Raw genomic sequence first — 24,686 nt, 5'->3', positions numbered from 1 at the left:
ATTTGTAGATACTCTTTATAAGGTTGGAATAGTTCCCCTCTATTTCTAGTATACTGAGAGTTTTTATCATGTATAGAAGTTAAGGCCGGGCGCGGTGGCTCAAGCCTGTAATCCCAGCACTTTGGGAGGCCGAGACGGGCGGATCACAAGGTCAGGAGATCGAGACCATCCTGGTTAACACGGTGAAACCCCGTCTCTACTAAAAAATACAAAAAAAAAAACTAGCCGGGCGAGGTGGCAGGCGCCTGTAGTCCCAGCTACTCGGGAGGCTGAGCCAGGAGAATGGCGTAAACCCAGGAGGCGGAGCTTGCAGTGAGCTGAGATCCGGCCACTGCACTCCAGCCTGGGCAACAGAGCTAGACTCCGTCTCAAAAAAAAAAAAAAAAAAAAAAAAAAAAGAAGTTAAATGTTGTTTAATGCTCTTTTCTGTGTCCGTTGATACGATTATGTGGTTTTTCTTCTTTAGCCAGTTGTTTTGCTAAATTATGTTAGTTGATTTTTGAATATTGAACATATTTGCATGTGTGGAATAAAGTCCACTTGGTCATGATGTATTATGACATTTGATCCAATTTGTTAAGATTTTATTGAATTCTGCTTTTCACTAGGTTCTGGGTTATGGATATATGGAAGCTATGACCAATAGATTTCATTTTTCCTGTCAGGTGTGGTCTGCTCCAATTATGTAAAGGTAAAGGTGATTTTAGGGGTACTGGAAAGGGTCTTACCGTAATGCTCTCATGCTTTCTGATGACTAAAAAATTTTAAGGAAGAATAAATTATTTTATTCCACAGTCAGAAATAAACAATTTGAAATTTAAAAATCTTTGGGAAAAATAGTATAGTGGCAGGTTTTAACCCTGGGGGAGGTAGTGATACAGACATCTCCAACTTTGGCTACTGTGAACAGCAATGTGCAGAAATATTGGATATTTGCCACTCCCCCTCATCACCTATTATCCCTCTATTTCTCTTCTCCTACTCTTTCTTTTGTTTTACTTTTATTTTAGGTTTAGGTTCAGAGGGTACACGTGGAGGTTTGTTATATGGGTAAATTGCGAGTCATGGGGGCTTGATGTACAGATGATTTAATCACCCAGGTATTAACAGGTTATTTCATCACCCAGGTAATCCACCACCTGATGGATAGCTTTTCATTCCTCACCCATCCCCAACACTCCAGCCTGGCGTTTGTTGTTCCCTGCTTTGCAGGCCCTGGTGTTTATTGTTCCCTGCTTTGTGTCCATGTGTACTAAATGATTAGCTCCCAATTATAAGTGAGAAAATGTGATATTTGGTTTTCTGGTCTTACATTAATTCACTTAGGATAATGGCCTGCAGCTGCATCCATGTTGCTTCCAAGAACATGATCTGGTTCGTTTTCATGGCTGTATAGTATTCCATGACATATGTGTAACACATTTTCTTTATTCAGTCCACCATTGGTGAGCACTGAGGTTGATTCTGTGTCTTTGCTATTGTGAACAGTGCTTCAATCAACAAACATGCGAATGTGTTTTTGTGGTAAAAATCTATTCCTTTGGGTATATACCCAGTAATGGGATTGCTGGGTTGAATGGTAGTTCTAAATTATTTGAGAAATCTCCAAACTGCTTTCCACAGTGGCTGAACTAATTTGTATTCCCACCAGCAGTGTATAATTGTTTCTCCACAATCTTGCCAACACCTGTTATTTTTTGACTTTTTAATGATAGCCATTCTGACTGATGTGAGATGGTATCTCATTGTGGTTTTGATTTGCATTTCTCTAATAATCAGTGATATTAAACTATTTTCATGTGTTTATTGGCTGCATGTATGTTTTCTTTTGAAAAGCACCCATTGATGTCCTTTGACCATTTTTTAATGGACTTGTTTGTTTTTTGCTTGTTAATTTGTGTAAGTTCCTTATAGATTCTGGATATTAGACCTTTGTCAGATGCACAGTTTGTGAATATTTTCTCCCATTCCATAGGTTCTCTGTTTACTCTGGTGATAATTTCTTTTGCTGTGCAGAAGCTCTTTAGTTTAATCAGATCTCATTTGTTAATTTTGGTTTTAGTTGTAATTCCTTTTGGCATTCATCATGAAATCTTTGCTAGGGCCTGTCTCCAGAATGATATTTTCCAGGTTTTCTTCCAGGGTTTTTAAAGCTTGGGGTTTTACATATAAGTCTTAATCCATCTTGAGTTGATTTTTCTATATGGTGAAAGGGTCCAGTTCCAATCTTCTGCATATGGCTAGCCAGTTATCCCAGCACCATTTATTGAATAGGGAGTCCTCTCCCCATTGATTCTTTTTGTCAACTTTATCAAAGATCAGATGGTTATAGGTAAGTGACTTTATTTCTGGGCTTTTTATTCTGTTCCATTGGTCTATATGTTTGTTTTTGTACTAGTATCATACTGTTTTGGTTGCTGTGGCCTCATAATATACTTTGAAGTTGGGTAATGTGATACCTCTGGCTTTGTTCATTTTGTTTAGGATGCTTTGCCTATTCAGACTCTTTTGTGGAATAGCTTTTTAAAAATCCGTGAAAAAATGTCACTGGTCATTTGATAGAAATAACAGTGAATCTGTAAATTGTTGAGGAGTATGGCCATTTTAACAATATTGATTATTCCTATTCATGGGCATGGAATGTTTTTCCATTTGTTTGTGTCATCTCTGATTTTTTTCAGCAGTGTTCATAATTCTCATTGTAGAATTCACCTCCCTATATTCACCTAGCTATATTCCTAGGTGTTTTATTATTTTTTGTGTGTGTGTCTATTGTGGGGATTGCATTCTTAATTTGGCTGTCAGTTTGCATGTGGCTATATAAAAATGCTATTGATTTTTGTACATTGATTTTGTAACTTGAAACTTTGCTGAAGTTGTTTATGAGACCTAGGAGCTTTGGGCTGAAACTATAGGGTTTTCTAGGTACAAAATTATATTGTCTGCAACAGAGATAGTTTGACTTCCTCTCCTCCTAAGCAGATGTCTTTTATTTCTTTTTCTTGCCCAATTGCTCTGGCTAGGACTTCCAGTACTGTGTTGAACAGGAGTGGTAAGAGAGGTTATCCTTGTCTTGTTTCAGTTCTCAAGAGGAATGCTTCGTGCTTTTGCCCATTCAGTATGATGTTGGTTGTGGGTTTGTCATACATGCCTCTTATTATTTTGAGTTATGTTCCTTCAACGCCTAGTTTGTTGAGGTTTCTTTTTTTTTTTTTTTTTTAACATGAAGGAATGTTGAATTTTATCAAAAGCCTTTTCTGTGTCTATTGAGATGATCATATGGTTTTTGCTTTTAGTTCTGTTTATGTGGTGAATCACGCTTATTGATTTGTGTATATTGAACCAACCTTGCATTTCAGGATTAAAGCTTACTTGATCATGGTGGGTTAGCTTTTTGATGTGCTGCTGGATTTGGTTTGCTAGTATTTTGTTGAGGACTTTCGCATATGTGTTCATTAGGGATATTGGCCTAAAGTTTTCTTTGTGTGTGTGTGTGTGTGTGTGTGTGTGTGTGTGTGTGTGTGTCTGCCATGTTCTGATATCAGAATGATGCAGGCTTCATAGAATAAGTTGGGGAGGAGTCCCTCCTCCTCAATTTTTGTAATAGTTTCAGTAGGATTCGTACCAGCTCTTCTTTATATGCATGGCAGAATTTGGCTGTGAATTCTTCTGGTCCAGGGATTTTTATGGTTGGTAGGCTTTTTATTACTGATTCAATCTTGAAACCCATTATTGATCTATTCAGGGTTTCTATTTCTTCCTGTTTAAATCTTGGAAGGTTGTATGTTTCCAGGAATTCATTTCTTCTAGATTTTCTAGTTTGTGTGCATAGAGGTGTTCATAATAGTCTCTGAGGGGTATTTTTTTTTTTTATTTCTGTGGGGTCATTACCAATGACCCCTTTGTCATTTCTGATTGTGTTTATTTGGATTTCTCTTTTTCTTTATTAGTCTCTCTAGCAGTCTATCAATATTATGTATTGTTTCAAGGAACTAACTTTTGTTGATCTTTTATATGGTTTTATATGTCTCAATGTCATTCAGTTCAGCACTGATTTTGATTATTTCTTTTCTTCTGCTACCTTTGGGAATTGATTCACTTTTGTTTTTCTGATTCCTCTAGGTGTTATGTTAGGTTGTTAATTTGAGATCTTTATAACTTTTTGATGTGGTCATCTGGTGCTATAAAGTTTCCTTTTAACATTGCTTTAGCTGTGTCCCAGAGATTCTGGTATGTTATATCTTTGTTTTTATGAGTTTCGAAGAAGTTCTTGATTTCTGCCTTAATTTCATTGTTTACTGAAAAGTCATTCAGAAACACATTGTTTAATTTGCATGTAATTGTATAGTTTTGAGTGATCTTAGTACTGATTTCCATTTTTATCCAATTTTTCTCTCTCCAGACTCCAAGAGTGTGGGTGGTATTATTTCAAATTTTTTGAATTTGTTGAGAATGGTTTTATGGCTGATCATGCAGTTGATTTTAGTGTATATGCCATATGCAGATAGGAATGGGAATAATGTATATTCTGCTGCTAGATGGAGTGTTTTTTTAGATGTCTGTTACGTTCATTTGTTCAAGTGTTGAATTTAGGTCCCAAATACCTTTGTGAATTTTCTGCCTTTGTCTAATACTGTCAGTGGGGTGTTGAAGTGTCCCACTATTACTGTGTGGTTATCTAAGTCTCTTTGTAGGTCTCTAAGAATTTGTTTTATATATCAGGGTGCTCCAGTGTTGGGTGCATATATATTTAGGATAGTTAGGTTTTCTTTTCGAATTGAGTCCTATATCATTATATAATGCCTTTCTTTGTCTTTTCTGATCTTTACTGGTTTAAAGTTTGTCTGTAATTAGAAACGGAGACTCCAGTGTTTTTGTTTTGTTTTCTGTCTACTTGGTAGACTTTTTCTTCATCTCTTTACTTTAAGGCTATGGGTGTCATTGAATGTGAGATGGGTCTCTTGAAGACAGCATACTGTTGGATCTTGCACCTTTATCCAACTTGCTAGTCTGTGCCTTTTAAGTGGGGGCATTTAGCCCATTGACATTCACGGTTAATAGTGATATGTGTAGCTCTGATCCTATTATCATGTTGGTAGCTGGTTGTTATGCAGACTTGATTGTGTAGTTGCTTTATAGCATTTAATGATCTTTTTACTTAAATATATTTTTGTGGTAGCTGGTAATGGTCTTTTGTTCCCATGTTTAACACTCCCTTAATGATCTCTTGTAAGGCAGGTCTGGTAGTAACAGTTTCCATTAGTATTTACTTGTCTGAAAAATATCTTATTTCTTATTTGCTTATGAAGCTTAGTTTGGCTGGATATGAAATTCTTGGTTGGAATTTCTCTTCTTTAAGAATTCTGAATGGAGGCCCTCATTGTCTTCTGGCTTATAGGTTTTTTTGCAGAAATCTCTGCTGCTAATCCGATGAGGTTCCCTTGTAGGTGATTTTCCCCTTCTTGTTAGCTGCCTTTAATATTTTTGTTCTTTTACATTGATCTTGGAAAATCTGATGACTGTATCTTGGAGATGGTTATCTTTTATAGTATCAGACAGGGATTATCTGCATTTCCTGAATTTGAATGTTCATCTCTCTAGTGAGGTTGGGAAAATTCTTGTGAACAATATCCTGTAATATGTTTTCCAAGTTGTTAGTTCTCTCTCCTTTTCTTTCTCTCCAATGTGTCATAGGTTTGTCTCTTTATACAATTGCATATTTCTCAGAGGTTTCATTCATTTTTATTTTTGTCTAAGTTGATTTAAGAACCCATATTTGAGCTGTGGAATTCTTTCCATAGCTTGGCTAGAACTATTCTGCTGTTAATACTTCTGACTGTATTATGAAATCCTTTTAGTACGTTTTCCAGCTGTATCTATCAGTGTGGTTCTTTCTTAAAATGGCTATTTCTTTCAGCTGTTGTATTGTTTTATTGGATTCCTGAGATTCCTCGGATTGGGTTGTGACTTTCTCCTGAGTTTCAATGATCTTCATTTGTATCCAGATTTTGAATTCTATGTCTGTCATTTCTGTCATCTTAGTCATTTCAATCTGGTTATGAACCATTGCTGAGAAACTAGTGCGGTCATTTGGTGGTAAGAAGACACTATGACTTTTTGAGTTATTAGAGTTCTTGCATTGGTTATTTCTCATCTGTGTGAGTAGATATTCCTTTAATCTTTGAAGTTTCTATCCTTTGGAGTTTTTTGCTTTTATGTTCTCTGATGCCCTTGAGGGTTTCACCATGGTATTAGGTGGGTTTGTAACCACCTAGTGGGTTCACTTTGCCCACTGCCTAGACAGTGCCCATTTATCAAGGCAAGGGAATTGCAATGGTGAAAGAGTAACTCACACAGAGCCAGCTGTGTGGGAGACTGAAGTTTTATTATTACTTAAATCAGTCTCTCAGAGCATTCGGGAATCAGAGTTTTTAAAGATAATTTGGTGGGTAGGGGTTTGGGAAGTGGGGAGTGCTGACTGGTCAGGTTGAAGATGGAATCATAGAGGTCAAAGTTATGTTTTTTTTTTTTAATGTCTTCTGTTCCTGGGTGGGTGCTATGGCAGAACTGGTTGGGCCAGATTACTGCTCTGGGTGATCCATTGAGTGCAGGGTCTGCAGAATATCTCAAGCATTGATCTTAGGTTTTACAATAGTGATGTTATCCCCCAGAGCAATTTGGGGAGGTTCAGATTCTTGGAGCCAGAGGCTGCATTACCCCTAAATTATAATTTCTGATCTTATAGCTAATTTGTTAGTCCTGCAAAGGCAGGCTGGACCCCAGGCAAGAAGGGGTCTTTTTGGGAAAGGGCTATTATCAATTTTGTTTCAGAGTCAAACTATGAACTAAATTCCTTCCCAAAGTTAGTTCAGCCTGTGCTCAGAAATGAACAAGGACAGCTAGCTTAAGGGTTAGAAACAAGATAGAACTGGTTAGGTTTGATTTCTTTCACTGTCATAATTTCCTCAGTTACAATTTTGCAAAGGCAGTTTCAATCCCTCTCTTTGGGTTTTATAATCTTAATCTTAATCTATACCTTAATCTTAAAGTGTAGGCTACAAAGATGAGAAAAGGCTATTGATCGCTCTCGCTTCTTCCTGCTGACATGGGACGTAATGGGAATGGGAGTGAACCCCAAGGTGGGAAGAGTGGAACTGCTTTGCAACTGTCTGAGGGTACTCATGCAGGCCTGGCTGTGCTTCCAAGGCTTGCATGGCAAAAGTATTAGTACTCTCAGCTGTAGATTTACTACAATATTTAAGTGAACCACCTACTATAAGATAAATAATGAGTCCTAGGATGAAGAGTACAGTTCTCAACTTAAAAGCAAAGATTAGAAAGAATTAGTTTGAGGACTTTTAACCCACAAATAATTTAGGATTTAGTCCAAACTGTAGACAAAACTTAAGGACAGCTAACAACATGTGTATAATAGGTTTTCTTTTAAAGCATAATTTTTCTCTCTCTAGACCCCATTTGTATAAAGAACAAATCATGATAGAACTGATTTGTTTAAAAAATAAACTTTTGTCTTACTGTAGTTGGCCTGATTATTTGCATAAAGTATAGCAATAATACTTATTTTTCACTTAGGCTCTTTTTTTGTTGTTTAAATTGGTTTTGATGGAACTTTGTTCCATGAGGAATCCCAGAGAAGACTTTTTAAAAGCCGAGCCCAGCCACGGTTTTGTACCCTCAAACACCTATGAGTTGGGTAAATTCCTGTCCTCTCAAGGTCCTAAGATAACTTGGAGCTCCTGAACCTGTTAGAAAGTGACATTATTTACTTACCACAGGTCAGGAACCTTGTACAGGGACTCTGTGTAGACAAGGTATGGGGCCAGATTCCCCAAGGGACTTTTATTGCCTCTATAAGTCATCTTTGATTCTTCAAAGGAAGCATGCCATTCCAGTCAAAGCCTTGGTAAAATAACCAATTTTTCCAATTGTGCCCTGTACAAAAGAAAACAGATTCTTATTGCACTTATGCAATTAACTATATTGCCATAAATTGAGAATACTTACAAATGTTTTCCAAATTCTGGAGAAATCAGGTAGAGAGAAACAAATGTGCTCCAAATTTTTTCACAGGAGTATATTTTACTTATGCATTAAAAGTTGCAAATAGCTGTAAAGAAATAAGTTATCTTGACTCTGAAAACAAAATGATTAGCAATGTTTAACACATCAGCTTTCCATGAGAGTCCTAGAAGTTTCGTTTTTCCCTCTATTCCAACTGCACAATTTTTAAAGTTATCTGTGACCTGCATTCAGAGTCCTATATCTGATTATAAACTGGCTTTTGAAAAGGACCAAAGCAAGACAAAATGTCTGTATATGACAAAAGTGTATAGCCACTATTAAAGCTACAATTGACTAGGAATTTTGACTATTTCTGTGGTATACAACAATTTTACATAATAATTATAAGTATTAATAATGTACACTAAATCATATCAGAATTATAGAAGTTTCCCATAATTTCTGGAACACATGTTCATAACATATTCATACAAATACAGCTCAAAGAAACCAAACACCATTCACTCTTCTATTTGAAAGTTTTTCCTCTATTCTAATGTCACAATCTCCAGAATTATTAATCAGACACCTGCATTTAAGAGCACCTGTTGAATTTTATAGTTGATTACAAAACCATCTGTTAAAGAGGACCAAAATTATACAACCATTATCTGTGGATGACAAAAACATTTTAGGGTAGCTGCAGTTAAGGACACAATTGACAAAGAAATTTGTTACCTCTATAGCACACAGTCATTTAACATAATAATTATAATTATTTTTGATAACATATACTAAGTCATATTAGAATTATGAGTTTTAAATAATTTTACAACATATACCATATAGCCCAAAGAAAGCAAAACACCATTTCATATTTGACAATGCTTCCCGTATAACTTCTATGCCAAAGAAGCCAGATACCATTTTTGGACTTTAGGGGACCTAATACCTAAAATATTAGGTTAGAAAGAGACATAATTTATAATTTGATTTTGGAAAGTTTGTCAAATATCAAAGGTTTAAAACACTGGATATCACAAAATAAAATCCCAGGTCACCATAATTCATTCATTTGGCCAAAATGATAACTCTAAACTTTTTAAAAAAGAAACCTTTACACTGATAGAGCACTTAGCTTTCCAAACAAGACCCAATAAAGATAGTATGAGGCTAACTGAATTTGCCTCTTTTCTCTCCTCCCCACCTTTTTCCTGCCATTTACCCAAAGGGACAAACAAAAACCTTTCTATTATTTTTTAATATTACATAAAAATATCTTCAAAAGATAAACCAAATTTCATGTTTGCATTAGTGCATGTTTCATGCTAAGGCTAGTTTAAAAAAATTATAAATTTACCCAGTTTTAATTAGTTTGACCATAAGGTAAGACTTTTATAAACTTTTTAGAAAACTTTACTATTTTTCCATCAAACAGCAGATTGATTTTCTAAGAAAACCTTGTTGTTCGGACACATGGGCCCAGATTTTGGCCCCACATCAGTATGATTTTAATATTTTATCCTATGGAAAAAAAGCTAAGTAATTTCTTTCAAATCTTAGACAACTTGTTTATACCCACAGAATCTTTACAAGATCAACCCGTTACAAACCCTTCTCACTTTGCTTAAACCTTCGGTTTTGTCCCGTTACTCTTTTAGTTTAAGACAATTTGTAAAACCCTCTGAACTAGACAAAATTATGTTTCCTTTAACAAAAGCCATATTCCCATGCCTTCTGATAATCTTTTACCAAAAACACATTCCCTACACACATGGTGTGTAAAACTGTTTCTCCAGTGGTCTTAATTTCATGTTACAATGTTAGCTCTTAGCAACTTTTATTTTTAGTGAAAAACCTGAAAAGTAAGCAATTTTAATTATATACTGGGGGTGGAGGCTAAGACATTAGACAGAAGTGAAGATAAGGTCTGACTTTTTTCAGCAGGTAAATTGAGCAATATTCAAAAGTCAAGGAAACAGTTTGACCTTAAAGCATTTAGCAAATCTGATATCTGACCTTAATTTAGACCAAATATCTACATTTTCAAGATATAATTTTACCAATAATCTTAAAAACAATCTTTATTTCTAAAAGATTGCTGAAGTCATGTGAACTAAAGGCATTAAAGTTTCTATTTTTTCTGGCAAAATATTTGATTTAAGCACTTATTTTTCTAAGCCAATCAGAGCTTTTTTTATATAAACATACAACACATAACATATATAAATACACACACAGAAAATTCAGCACCTGTAAGATTTTTTATTTGCCAGGTTTTTAACTGGATTACTGGCTTCAGGGTGGAGCCCTTGGAGGGACAGGGGCAGGAAAGTATACATTCTTTTCGGGAGGCCAATAAGCATGCAGAGGTGAAGGCAAAGACAGATCCCCAAAATTAAGGGTGCCATTTTATGCTGGATCCTGGATCCCCAAAAGGAGGGAAATACTATGGGAGGAGACCGTGCCGCGCTTCGGTTCCCGGAACCAAGCCTGGTCCGGCTGCGTTTTCCTGAGACCCAATAACGAGAAGCAAACAAACTAAGAAAGAAGGGAACGTATTGCCGTAACCAGATACAGGGAGGAGGTCGGAGATAACTCCACCAGACCAACTCAAAGTGTTACAATTTTCTTAGTGCTTTTATAGGTTGGTGTTACGTGTCTACATGCAATATAGCATTTGCCTAAGTCTATTGGTAACTAATTCTGTTTCAACTAGAAGATCAGAGGCAAAAAATGCTTGCTAAGTCTGATTAAAAGGGCCCCAGTGCCTTCAAGGCCTGTCTACTGTGGTACGGAGTGATTTTTTCTACCTCATCTCCTTTACAGCTTGGTCCGGAGAGCTGCCTTAGACTCTCCAACGAATCTACTCAAACAGCTGCCTCTGTTACCTTGACTTGTCTCAGATTCCGTCGACCTGAAATGAGTCCTGGCACTAGGAAGGTAAGACTGTCTCTACTATTTTGTTTGCTCCAGGTTAGGGAGAAGCCTGTGCAAGGCTCCTGCTGACCATATGTTTCATTTCTAGCTCTGATGTCTGGGCACTGACTTCCCCAGGTTTAACTATTTGCTCAAATGTTAAGGCAGTGCTGTGAAAATCTGTCTGTGTAACTGGAGTGCTCTGCAGGCCTGTCTGTGTGACTGCCATGCAGGCCCGTCTGTGTGATTGTCAGGGAGACTTGGCCTGCCACGCTTCTAACCCACATTTTATTGCAAAGCAACCCAAAGCCAATCAGCCCGTTTTGTAATCAGCCCATCCCCCATGAGAGTCTCATCTCTCAGTGGGGGACGGGGATGTTTCCGTATCTTCCAGGTGGCCAAGAGTGTGTTTCTCTGAGCCAAGTGTGCAAAGAGTCAAGTATCCCTCCAAAAATACTATTAGCCATCCCTTAAGGTGTATTTCCTACCTAGTTATTGTCATGCACGTCCGTGTGAAGAGAACCCCAAACAGGCTTTGTGTGAGCAATAAAGCTTTTTAATCACCTGGGTGCAGGCGGGCTGAGTCCAAAATGAGAGTCAGTGAAGGGAGATAAGGGTGGGGCCGTTTTATAGGATTTAGGTAGGTAAAGGAAAATTCCAGTCAAAGGGGGGTTGTTCTCTGGCGGGCAGGAGTGGGGGTCACAAGGTGCTCAGTAGGGGAGCTTTTTGAGCCAGGATGAGCCAGGAAAAGGAATTTCACAAGATAATATCATCACTTAAGGCAAGGACCGGCCCTTTTCACTTATTTTGTGGTGGAATGTCATCAGTTAAGGCGAGGCAGGGCATTTGCACTTCTTTTGTGATTCTTCAGTTACTTCGGGCCATCTGGGCATATACGTGCAAGTCACAGGGGATGCGATGGCTTGGCTTGGGCTCAGAGGCCTGACAGTTATAACACACCAAAGCACTCTCATAATGCCAAGTAATTTCTGATACCTCCAAAACTCAAACCATCAGATAACACAATGCAAAACAGAACAGAGCCTTTGATTTCGAGAAGGATCTATCCACTTTTTATTCCTGGGTTTCATCAAGAAAACAGAAGATTTTGGTTTTTTTTCCCTTTTTTTCCCCAAACTGGGTCTGTGGCACCTCCTCTGTTTTTCCCAAGAAGTCCCAGGCTACCAGAAGTTATCTTAGGGACTCTCATAAGTGCATCAAGAGTGGCAAGATGAAAAATGGAGAAAAATAATACAGTTGACTGAGAAGAAAAAACCTTTTTCAGAAAAACAAGATCCAAGAAGAGAAAAGCACAAAAGTCTTTTAAATGTATCCATAGCTTGTTTATTCACTTTTAATTAAGCTGACTTTTAACCATAGTGCTCTTAAAAACATCTTTTAAATTTCTTATTAGCCAACTTTAGCCACGCTGCAAATATTTCCGGCTTTTGAACTTTAGCAAAGGTAACGTCTCAGGTGCTACAAAAACATGGTAAACAGTTTCTTTTTACAGGATTTAGAATTTCCCCAAGGTAGTTCAGAGAAAGGACAATTCAACGGAGGAAATCAGAAGCTATCCGTTGCGGGGTGGGGAACCTCAATGAATGGCAAAGTTATGCACATAACAAACCAGAAAGGAATTATTCTGGAAGTCACTCATAGGTGGGAACTGAACAATGAGATCACTTGGACTTGGGAAGGGGAACATCACACACTGGGGCCTATCATGGGGAGGGGGGCGGGGGGAGGGATTGCACTGGGAGTTATACCTGATGTAAATGACGAGTTGATGGGTGCTGACGAGTTGATGGGTGCTGCACACCAACATGGCACAAGTATACATATGTAACAAACCTGCACGTTATGCACATGTACCCTAGAACTTAAAGTATAATAATAATAATAATAAAAAGAAAGAAAATGCTACTTATAATGACAAAAAAAAAAAAAAAAATAGAACCCAGGCTGTTATTGTCAAAAGGCAAAGCCTTAGCTACTGAGTTACAGCATTGAGCAGCTTCTATTGCTCTTCCCAGAAGACGCCTAGAGAAGCCAAATTCAAGCTTGCAAAAAGTTTTTAACTGCTCAGGATAATTTTGAGGACTATGACACGGACCTGAAAATTCCTGTCCTCTGGATAGTAGAAACCAACAGAAAGTATCCCCACATGGTCACAAGCTTAAGCTCTTAAGGACACAAAACAAGACAGACAGATTTCTTACAGTACTGGTTTCAGAGACCCCTAGCAAAGTTTGTAACTGACCAGACTGCTAAGCTGGCTTGAAAAGCAGGCTTATAGGGGTCCTAAACCCATGTTCTATCCTGTGACACCCTTCTCTCCATTACAGAACACAGAAAGACAAATTCCTAGCACAAAATACACCAGATTTGCTATAGCCTAAGACCAGTATCACAAATCCTTTTTTCTAGTAATCAAACCCTCGCAAAGAGATGAATAGTGATGTTTACTGTTTACACAGATGGAGAAAGAGAGAGACCAGAAACCCAGCTGGTAAGAATTTCTTACCCTTTTTGCTGGCAGGCTAGGTTTCCAGTTCTCTTTCTCTGCAGCTTCCAGAAGAACGGAGTGGCTTCTGATGACCCGGCTCACCTGTGCCATAGCTGTGGGGTTCAAGCCACTTTACAAGAGGAAATCACCCTTTTCTGGTTTACGGAACCATAGGCAAGATTCTTACTTTGCAAGATGCTGCCCAATGGGCTGCATGGGGAACCGAATTAATATTTTCCATCCCAGCAAAATACACATAGCAAAACAGACGCTAGTCACCTCATTCAGCACCCAGTATCAGCCTGGCAAAGCTCAAACCTTTTCCCGTTGGTCCCCGTTGTCTTTGATCCGCTCCAGGTGGGGAGAGACAAACTTGGAACGTTAATTCACAATGGGGCCTCTGGGCAAGGCGAAGAGCAGACAGTCACCTCGAGACAGGCCTTTGAGCTTTCTTCAGGGCTCACCGAATGTAACCAGACGAACAAGGAGGGTTTTCTGAGTTAGGCCTGCTGGACTTCAGCAGTTCCTTCTCAGATCCCCTCCACATATGCAAACACACACAAAAATGAGACAGAAGGCCTTCCAAATCAAATGATCCCTAACCAAGAACTCCAAGAGCATCCCTTCCAAACTGTCCTCCTATTCTCCATCTGAGAAGCCTCCTCAAAATCTTCCTGATTGAGACGTCTGTGGAACCAAGACTCTTCCTACTAGTTAGAAAGAGCCAACTGAGACCCCCCCAGGAGACAAACAGGCAACCCGCAATGGGACTACAGACACAGATACCGGATGGTGGAGCTACAAACAGACACCCCACAGTGGCGCTACAGACACCCCACCACAGGGCTACAGAACTGGTCGGGAGAAGGAAGGAGGCGTTGGCAGTGCCGAGGATACTCATCAATCCAGACACCCGGCAATGGGGCTACAGACAGACACCACACAATAGGGCTACAGGCAGACACTCTATGATAGGCCTATAGTTAGAAGATTTCAAGGAGCAAGGGCTCAGCTAAGCAGCCTGGCTGCATTCTGTAATCCTGGGTGGCTAGTACCAGGCCCACAGCTTTGCTTTCTGGCCCCTCAAGGTTAAGCACTTGCTACACTGGAGGTGCGAGGTGATTCCAGAGTGTTGGCAGTAACACTGTAATGGAGGATACCGGCCAAAGCACTTCATTAGGTGGTGGCAGAGGGGTTTGCCCTCATACACATGTGCACTGGTCAGGGCAAGGTAGTGACAAATGCTCACACAGGTGAGTGCCAGCCAAACGGTAGGGTGAGGCTGTGGGTGTGTCAGGGAAGGGTGTGAACAGGCTGCAGTGGGAGGAGGCTGTGGTTGCATGGGTATGTGTTGGCTGGGATGCATCTGCTGGATCTCTCCAACAGTTAGGCGAGGTCTGGTGGTAAAAGACCTATGGCAACAGCCACCAGGAACGCCAGTGGGCATCTGAGACTGGGCTGCAAGCAGATGCAACCAGGCAGGGACCCCAGATGAGGGTGTAGAGAGGGAGGTGCTCATGTCAGACTGGCCCTGTCCAATGGGCAAGAGTGCCCTGCTCTGTCAAAGTTTGACAGTCAGCAAAGGCTAGAGCCATCTGGAGGAGTGTGGGGAGCCTTTGAGTATGGGCATCCCTGGCCATACTCCACTATAGCTGTTGCCACACCAAACCCTCTGAGCTCTGCACAAGCTGGAGTCCTGTCCCTGCCACCTACACAAACAGTTCTCCCTCTCAGCTCAAATGTCCATGACAGTCTCTTGCAGCTAGGATTCCAGAGGTCTGTGGTAAGAGTGGGCCACTTCTCACCTATTTAAGCATCTGGGGCCAGGAATGAGTCCTCATGCTTAGCAGCCCTATGCAGGATTCCAGCTTCCTCTCCCTTCAGCCCAGGGTCTGTGTCCTCCCTCTATCCACTCTCAATTCCTTCCTTCCAAAGATCTGTTTGGAGGGTGCCAATCTTCTTGGTCTGGTCTCTTGGTGGGAGAAGCTCTTCCCAGGTGCATCTAGTCAGCCATCTTAGCTCCCCACTCCTTCTCTTTCTTAACACACACCACATCAAAGCTCCATTACCAAAACAATCATAAAACTGTTAAAAATTACAAAAAATACTTTTTAAAGTTTTAACATAGATGTGGTAACATATAATAAAATGTATAGATCTGAGTTGTTTTGATAGAAGTGAGATAGTTGGTGAAGAGACTTAAGCCCAACTCATTTTTTCTTGCCAAGAGTTTAAAAACCAGTCTTCTAATCCATGTTCCCCTGGAAAATATGTAGGACGATTGCTTGAGGGGAGAGGAAATCTTCAAGTAAGCCAATTTCTTTTTTGTTAATATCACATAGCTTTGTAAAGTCTGGAGATGAAAGCCTAATCAAAGTTATTGCAAACATTACCCTCTCTTATTACCTTTAGAACCAAAGTAAAATGAAATGATGTGCAAGACTGAAGAAGGAGAATGTCTATGTGGATATGACTTAGATATCACAGTGATCAAAGATAAACTCTAAATCTTAAGTTTTGGCTGCAGACAGGATGTTTACTCTGTGGGCCTGAAGACTCTCCCTTTTCCTAGCATTGTTGTCCATCTGTCCCAATGTGGATCCAGTGAACTTTTCATGCTACCACTGTCTTTTGAAGAATATATTTTGAAGGGTTGGAGTTAAAGTTTTAGTACTCGTCTCTACATAAATATATGTGATACATAAGACCAAAAAATTGAACTGACCATAGTAAAAATAGAAGTTGTGTTAAGGTGCTGGGGTTATGGGGTTTTATTTTTCCATGAATTTAGACAGTATTCAAATTTAGAGTTTAGTAAACTGTATACTCTATAGCCTTGATAGAAAAAAATGTAACTGGAGTTTCAGTTAGCCTAATTTGCCCTTCCCCAGAGAGAACATGACAATGAAAGACCAGTTACGGCACAGTAGAAAGAATCCTATATTGAGGCAGGATGTTTATTTTCTATCTGTGGTCTTGGAATTATTAACAATGTAATTTTGAACAAATCACTTCATATCTCTAGCCACAATTTTCTGCAGAACAGAGCTAATGTTTTCCTCAGAAGGGCACATTTTTAGGTGTTTCAAAGATACATCTGCATCTGTCATGTTACAGGAGAGCAATTTCCTGTATGTAACTAAACAGTTATTTACACCTGATAGAATTTACACATGATAGATAGTGCATGTGAATCACCCAAGGATCTTATTAAAATGAAGACTAATTCAGTAGACCTAGGGTGGGGATGGAGACTCCACATTTCTAAAGAGCTTCCAGTGAATGAGGATGCTGTGGGTCCAAGCACCACTCTTTAAATGGTAAGCGTGTAGACCTCCTGTGCAACTTCCTCTTGGAGAGATCAAGTCACAGACACCATCAAGAATGTTCTTTCTAGGAAAAGGGAAAGAAAAATTCAGCTTGGAAACTAAGTTTGTATTTCAAATGGCAAAAGAAACACATAAATTATTTTGGGCAGGATTGAAATATAAATGGTTGAATTTGTAATTAAAATGTCAACTCTAAGAAGGCACTAAAAGAATGAAGGCAGTTGATCAAATACCATTCCTTATTTTTAATGAGATATGCTGGGAGGTAAAGGCAGAGGTTGTGGTTTGTTTTGTGCGTCTATGCAAAGGGCAACTTGATTATTATCTTGTAATAATTGAGAATCACTTCAGACAATGGTTGGGTTAATAAAATTCTTTTTTTATTGGAAGGTTTCCTCAGCAATGAAAACTTCCATTTTTAATCATTCAAATTTGTACTTCTTATAAATATGGAAATTGGACTAGGAAATATTTCTTTTTTTTTTTTTTTTTGAGACTGAGTTTCACTCTTGTTGCCTAGGCTGGAGTGCAATGGCACGATCTTGGCTCACCACAACATCTGCCTTCCGGGTTCAAGCAATTCTCCTGCCTCAGCCTCCCAAGTAACTGGTACTACAGGCATGTGCCACCATGCCCGGCTAAATGTTTGTAATTTTAGTAGAGACAGGGTTTCTCCATGTTGGTCAGGCTGGTCTCGAACTCCCAACCTCAGGAGATCTGCCTACCTCGGCCTCCCAAAGTGCTGGGATTATAGGCGTGAGCCACCACCACACCCGGCTGGATATATTTCTTTGTGTAGGGGGAGAGGGCATAAAGAGAAATTGATTAATGGGTACAAATATATGGTTTGATAGAGAAAATAAGACCTCAAGTTATATAGATCAGTAGGGGAACTATAGTTTATAGTAATCTATTCACAATAATAATCTTTCACAATAGCTAGAATGAAAGAATCAGAATAGTTTTAGCATAAGGAAAAGACAAATATTGGGCCGGCTGCGGTGGCTCATGCCTGTAATCCCAGCACTTTGGGAGGCCAAAGTGGGCAGATCATGAGGTCAGGAGTTTGAGACCAGTCTGGCAAACATAGTGAAACCTCATCTCTACTGAAAAAATTAGCCGGGTGTGGTGGTGTGCGCCTGTAATCCCAGCTACTTGGGAGGCTGGGGCAGGAGAATCAAGTGAACCCAAGAGGCAGAGGTGGCAGTGAGCTGAGATCTCCCCATTGCACTCCAGGCCAGGTGACAGTGAGAGACTCAGTCTCAAAAAAGAAAAAACAGAAAAAACAAAACAAAACAGAACAAAACAAACCCCAAATATTTAAGGTCATGAATATCCCAAGTATACAAATGGTAGGAATGTACTATTATGCATCAATAAAAAATTAAAATAAACTTCTAATTTTTAAAAATCAGTTTACATAAAAAGCAAGCTCATTTGAATGAATTTTTAGGATCCAGGATCTCATTCTTAACTTTGGATGTTTAAGATGTTGTATTATAAAGGTTAACTATGATATCAATGTTGTTAATTTACACCAAAAAAATAAAACTGTCCATTACAACAGTTGTTTTTTACTTCTAATCAATACATATTTTCATGCAGGCAAACCAGTAATGATGTTATGAGAGAGACATGGTCTCAGAATAGAGGAATTCATTATATGATCTAAATGCTCAATATCATCAAATTCTGACAATTTAATGTTTCAGTCTCCACAATGGAGATGCCTCTGCAATGGGGAAAGTGCGTGCCCCAATCTGTATGAACAGATACCACCATTGTTCAGGATTCTGCCTATAATTACCAAAATGGTACATAACTGCTGAATACCAGCCCAATCTGCAAGGGAGATGGGACACTTGAGTCAATCCGTCAGGATACGCTCATCCTTACACAGCAAATGATGGAGTCATTGTTTTTATTCTATGCTTTTTTCTTGACCACCACAGTCTCTGTTTCTAAACACACACTGAATGCTACTTTTTTCTTCCCTTTGGGACAATAGAATAGAATTAATCATCCTCTTCAAATTGTGGCTAACTCAGGTCATTCTAAGACTTCATGATTATTTGGTGATATTTTATTATTATTTTTTCACCAGCCCCTGTGCCCAGTTCCATTTCCCCATCTCTTTAATAGACACACACTCTAGTATTTGTAATGTATGTTCTTCCAGTCCACTTTCCATATGTGTACTGAGCTTTGAAAAATGTAAGGTGTGATTTTATATACACAGTTTTATATACATATACATTTTATGCCAAAAATAAAAGTTATAATTGCATTCTCTTTCTTACAATTTGTGTGCAAGATTATGTTCTTGATGACCATTAATGTTAGGAAGTCTAGTTCAAAACTTCTGACTTTTACAACAGTGGTTCCTCTCTGTGTATATATTACACATGACATAGCCATTCCACTAGCAATGATCATGTGAGTTATTTCTACCTTGCTACCACAAGCTATACTATGTGAGCATATGGCACACTCAATCTTTTGATAGAACTTTCTGGTATCTATATTCAAGAGTGAAATTGCTAGATTAAAAAGTATAAATATGCACCTAACATTTTCTATTAGGTTTCCAGTATTTTATTGCTCATTTTAGGAGTTCTTTGTGTATTCTCAATATTAGACCTTGTCAGTTATAAAAATTGCAGATACTTTTCTCAGCCTGTCTTCTATTTATTTGTTTTGTCGAGAGGGTCTTTTATTGAAAAACTACTCCATTTTGATGTAGTCAAATGTGTGTATTTCTTTTCACGGCTTGTGTTTTTGGGGTGAGTATGGTTTACAATAATCTATTGTATATTTCAAATTAGCTAGAAAAGAAGAATTTGAGTGATACTATTATAAAGAAAAACAAAACTTTAAGGTGTTGGATATACCAATTCAATCTTTACAAATTATGTGAATGTGTTACATTATCACATGTATCCCCAAACCATATGCATCTATTCTGCATCAATTTTTTTTTTTTTTTTTTTTTGAGACTGAGTCTGGCTCTGTCGCCCAGGCTGGAGTGCAGTGGCCGGATCCCAGCTCACTGCAAGCTCCGCCTGCCGGGTTCACGCCATTCTCCTGCCTCAGCCTCCGGAGTAGCTGGGACTACAGGCGCCCGCCACCTCACCCGGCTAATTTTTTGTATTTTTTAGTAGAGACGGGGTTTCACCGTGTTAGCCAGGATGGTCTCGATCTCCTGACCTCGTGATCCGCCCGTCTCAGCCTCCCAAAGTGCTGGGATTACAGGCTTGAGCCACCGCGCCCGGCTGCATCAATTTTTTTAAAAGGATTTTTTTTCCTGATTACAGTCACAGAGATATCTTGTGTCTTTTTCTTCACTATTTTACATTTACATTTCACTTATAGTTTATTTTAACATATGGTAAGAGGTAGACATCTGGCCTTATTTTTTTTCCACATAATGACCAATTATCCTAACAGCATTTTTATAATTACTTCATTCTCTTCCAAATTGAAGTTACCAAAATATCATATACTAAGTCACATGGCTACAGAAGTCCACTTGTGAATTCTCTTTTTGCTCTACTGGTCTGTTTATCTGATATAATACCATACTGTTTTAATTATATGACTTTGTAATATAGCTTGAGTACAAACCAGAGATGTAATGTCATAAAGATATTAAACTCTTTCTAGTTTAAATACTTAATGTTCTAATAACCATACTGAAACATTTTTTTGAGCCACACAAATTGGTTCTAAAATTTGTATGGAAAAGTAAATTAAGAGTAACCAGAAAAATATTATAGTAGAAAAGAATGAGGGGAATTAGTTCCATAATATGTTAAAACATAATATAAATTCACTATAATCAAAAGATACACTATAATGAATTGTATAATGAATTATATTGTATATAATTATATTGTATATAATTGTATATATTGTATATAATTATATTGTATATAATTAATTGTATAATGAATTATAATGCAAACTAATGGAATAAAGAAATTAAAAATCAATCATAAATATAGTAATTCTGCATATAATAAATTTTAAAACTCATAATAATAAATGAAAAGACAGACTTTTTAATAAGAGGTTGTGATGGCTAATTTTAGGTATCAACTTGACTGGGTTAAGAGATACCTAGGAATCTGGTCAAACATTTTTCCTGGGTATTTCTAGAAGAGATGATCATTTGAATCAGTAGACTGAGTAAAGAAAATCTACCCTCACTAATATAAGCTTGCATCATCCAGTTCACTGAGGGTCCAAACAGAACAAAAAAGTGAAAGAAGAGAGAATGTTAAAAACTGAAGACCTACTGTAACCAGTGAATATTACTATACAGTAAGCTGCTAGAAAAACCTTAACAGAGAAAAGATTTCCTCTACCTGACCTTAGAACAATAGTGACTGTAAATCCCTAGCCATGTGGAAGGAACTAAAGGACTAAAAACTGAGAAAGAATCTTAAATTTCATTTAGTCATTTTATTGTTAGTAAAATTTAAAATAAACTATTACTAGTTTAAAATTACATTTTTACCACGGAATAAAGCACAGAATTAGGTTAATATTGTTAGATATTTAGAATAAGAGAAAAAAGATACAATTATAAAATCAAAGAGGTTAATACTAAATCTGAATGGGAAATATCAGTGGAATTCATATTTTATTCTTTAAAAATATGTATTTCTTAATTCTGGTTGTTAAAAAGGCCTAAAAGCAATGATAACCCAAGCTCAGGGAGCAGGCATAATGCCCAGATTGTGGTTTCTAAGAAATATTTCCCACCAAAAGAGCTTTGGGTTCTTTACAGAAATGACAGATTCCAGCTCTGGGGCAAAAAATACACAAAATAAACCTGTCTATCTTATGCCAGAAGACAAGAAAGCTATCAAATTCTTATGGCTTTGCATAAAAAGGATATAGAAACCAACTTGAAGAAGTTCTCACTTGCCAATATAGAAAAGCATTTTAGCAACCCCTGCCAACTTGCCCCATGAAAAGACTGCACCTAATGAAAACATACTGAATATGGAAATATAATTCATTTGTAAGTGAAATAAACCATGAAGACAAAGATGCCAATGAAAATGAAGGCAAAAGAAAAAAAAAAAAAGCTCTCAGTCACAATTGCAGGATGGCAAGCTAACTCTTAATATTGAAAACCAATAATTAAAGGGAAAAAAATAAGTATTTATCTTTCCCAGCTCGAGATGTGTTCCAGGCAATCAAATAGACCAAATGAATGAGGGAGAATTGTCAACCAAACTATTCCATGTAGTAGATGCAGAAGAAATGGTAAAGTTGGAAAAACACAATTTTGTAATTCTGCAATTAAAAGACAAAAACGGACTCAGGCAATGGTTATTATCTTAGTCCATTCAGGCTGTTATAACAAAATATCATATACTGCATAGTGTATGAACACAGAAAAATATTTCTTACAGTTCTGGAGCCTGGGAAATCCAAGATCAAGGCACTGGCAGATTCAGTGTTTAGTGAGGGCCCCCTTCCTGGTTCCTAGAGGTGACTTCTTGCTGCATCTTCACAGGATGGAAAGAGACAAGGCAGCTCTCTGTGGCTTCCTTTATAAGGGCCCTGGTCCCATTCATGAGAGCTCCACTGTCATGAACTACTCACTTCCCAAGAGCCCTATCTCTTAATACCATCCCTATGGTGATTAGATTTCAACATACGAATTTTGGAGGGACATAAACATTCAGACTATAGCATTTATTAATGGTTGGAGATACCATTAGGTAAAAGACTGATAAGAAACTTTACTGATAAGGAAGTTTACCACCTGCACTTACTGACCAGTCTTAGGATTATTAAAAGAAAAAATAAATTGTGTGCCTCCTGATGTAATGCTATATGAATTACATAGCACCACTTAAGAAATTTTCTTGGCCAGCTCTGCCCTGTCACGCCCCCACACCACCCCTGCCAAAAAAAAAAAAAAGTAAAAATAAAAATTTGAACATGAATTGAGTATTTACTTCTAACTTCTACTCTAGTGGACATACGGGGGAAAAGGACATGTTAAAATATCATGAAGAAGCCATCAGCCAAATCTGGAATGTGGGGTATTTTATAAGACAAATGACTGTTTTTCTTAAAATGTCAATGGTATTTTAAAAATAAGGAGTTGGGATTGCTATAAATTAAGAGACTGAAAGGTGACTTAAGAGATAATCAAATCCGTTGAGTGGGCCTCAATTGCATCTCATAAAAACAAACAAACTTTATTTCTAATTTTGGGACAATTGGACATATTTGAAAATAGCTGGCCGGGCGTGGTGGCTCACATCTGTAATCTCAGCACTTTGGGAGGCCGAAGTGGGTAGATCACGAGCAAGAGTTCGAGACCATCCTGGCCAACATCATGAAACTCTGTCTCTACTAAAAATACAAAAATTAGTTGGGCATGGTGGCGGGCGCCTGTAGTCCCAGCTACTCAGGAGGCTGAGGCAGGAGAATCGCTTGAACCCGGGAGGCGGAGGTTGCAGTGAGCTGAGATCACACCACTGCACTCCAACCTGGGTGACAGAGCAAGACTCTGTCTCAAAAAGAAAAAAAAAAAAAAAAGAAAGAAAATAGACAGTGAATTATGATAATAGGGTATTATATAATACACATTAAGAAATTATTGGTATTTTTGTTAGGTATGGTAATAGTGTGTTTTAAGAAAATGTCATTTATGTTACTAATACTCTTATTAATTTTGCGATTCTTTCTAAAGTAGATATAGATCAAATTTCATGGGATCTAGGATTTACTTTAAAAAAACTCGTAATAAAAGGGGTTAATGTAAGGGAGGGGAAACAAATATGGCAAAGTGTTGATAAACGTCAACCTGGGGTGCTTGGACTCTTTATTTTTGTTATACTGTATATTTTCATGTTTGAAATTTTCTTTTTTCTTTCTTTTTTTTTTTTTGAGGCGGAATCTTGCTCTGTCTCCCAGGCTGGAGTGCAGTGGCGCGATCTCGGCTCACTGCAAGCTCCGCCTCCCGGGTTCACGCCATTCTCCTGCCTCAGCCTCCCGAGTAGCTGGGACTACAGGGGCCCGCCACCTCGCCCGGCTAATTTTTTGTATTTTTAGTAGAGACAGGGTTTCACCTTGTTAGCCAGGATGGTCTCAATCTCCTGACCTCGTGATCTGCCCACTTCGGCCTCCCAAAGTGCTGGGATTACAAGCGTGAGCCACTTCGCCCGGCCTGAAATTTTCTTTAAAATAGTTATCACACAGTATGACCCGGCCAGAACACGGGGAGAACTAAGGGAGGCAGGGAAGCTGGAGAGCGGAAGGAGAGTCCTGACCTCAGGTCTAGGATGCTGCCTGTGCAGGTGACCGCTGACCATGCAGGCTACCTATCACAAAAGCAGCCCAGCAACCAGGAGCAGGTTGAAGGGGACCAGCTGCACACGACAGGCAGTGCAACTCAGACTGCCAATGTTCCAGACAAAAATAATCCATGGAAATCAAGCCAAAGCTGGCCTCAACAGACCAGATAATTAGATACAGGAAGAAAATGTTGCCAAGTCCAATACGAAGTTTGGTTCTTGTTTGACCATTTCAGAATAAAAATGAAATCAACATGTAGTGATGTACTCAGTTCATAAGTGAAGCAAATTACAATTGATTCTGGCACTTATTCAATGAGGCAGAAAAGTTTACGATTGCTCTTCCCTTGTAATAATTTCTTATATATTGAAATACATGATAAACGTACTTCTTGACTTTCTACTGAGATTAAAAAGTTAGAATCAGTTTAGCCTTTCTTATTTTTTCCCAATCCTTTTATTATTTTTCTTCTCATTTGGAAATCTCAAAATCTACATTGTAATTGCAGAGTACATCAACATACTATAAAAAGTAAACTTTAAAGGAAAGATGTAGGGACTCAACGAAGAGCAAGAATTCTG

Source organism: Macaca nemestrina, chromosome 10 (assembly GCF_043159975.1).
Source record: "Macaca nemestrina isolate mMacNem1 chromosome 10, mMacNem.hap1, whole genome shotgun sequence".
In the NCBI taxonomy this organism is placed as follows: Eukaryota; Metazoa; Chordata; class Mammalia; order Primates; family Cercopithecidae; genus Macaca; species Macaca nemestrina.
Note: the sequence above shows the minus strand (reverse complement) of the source record.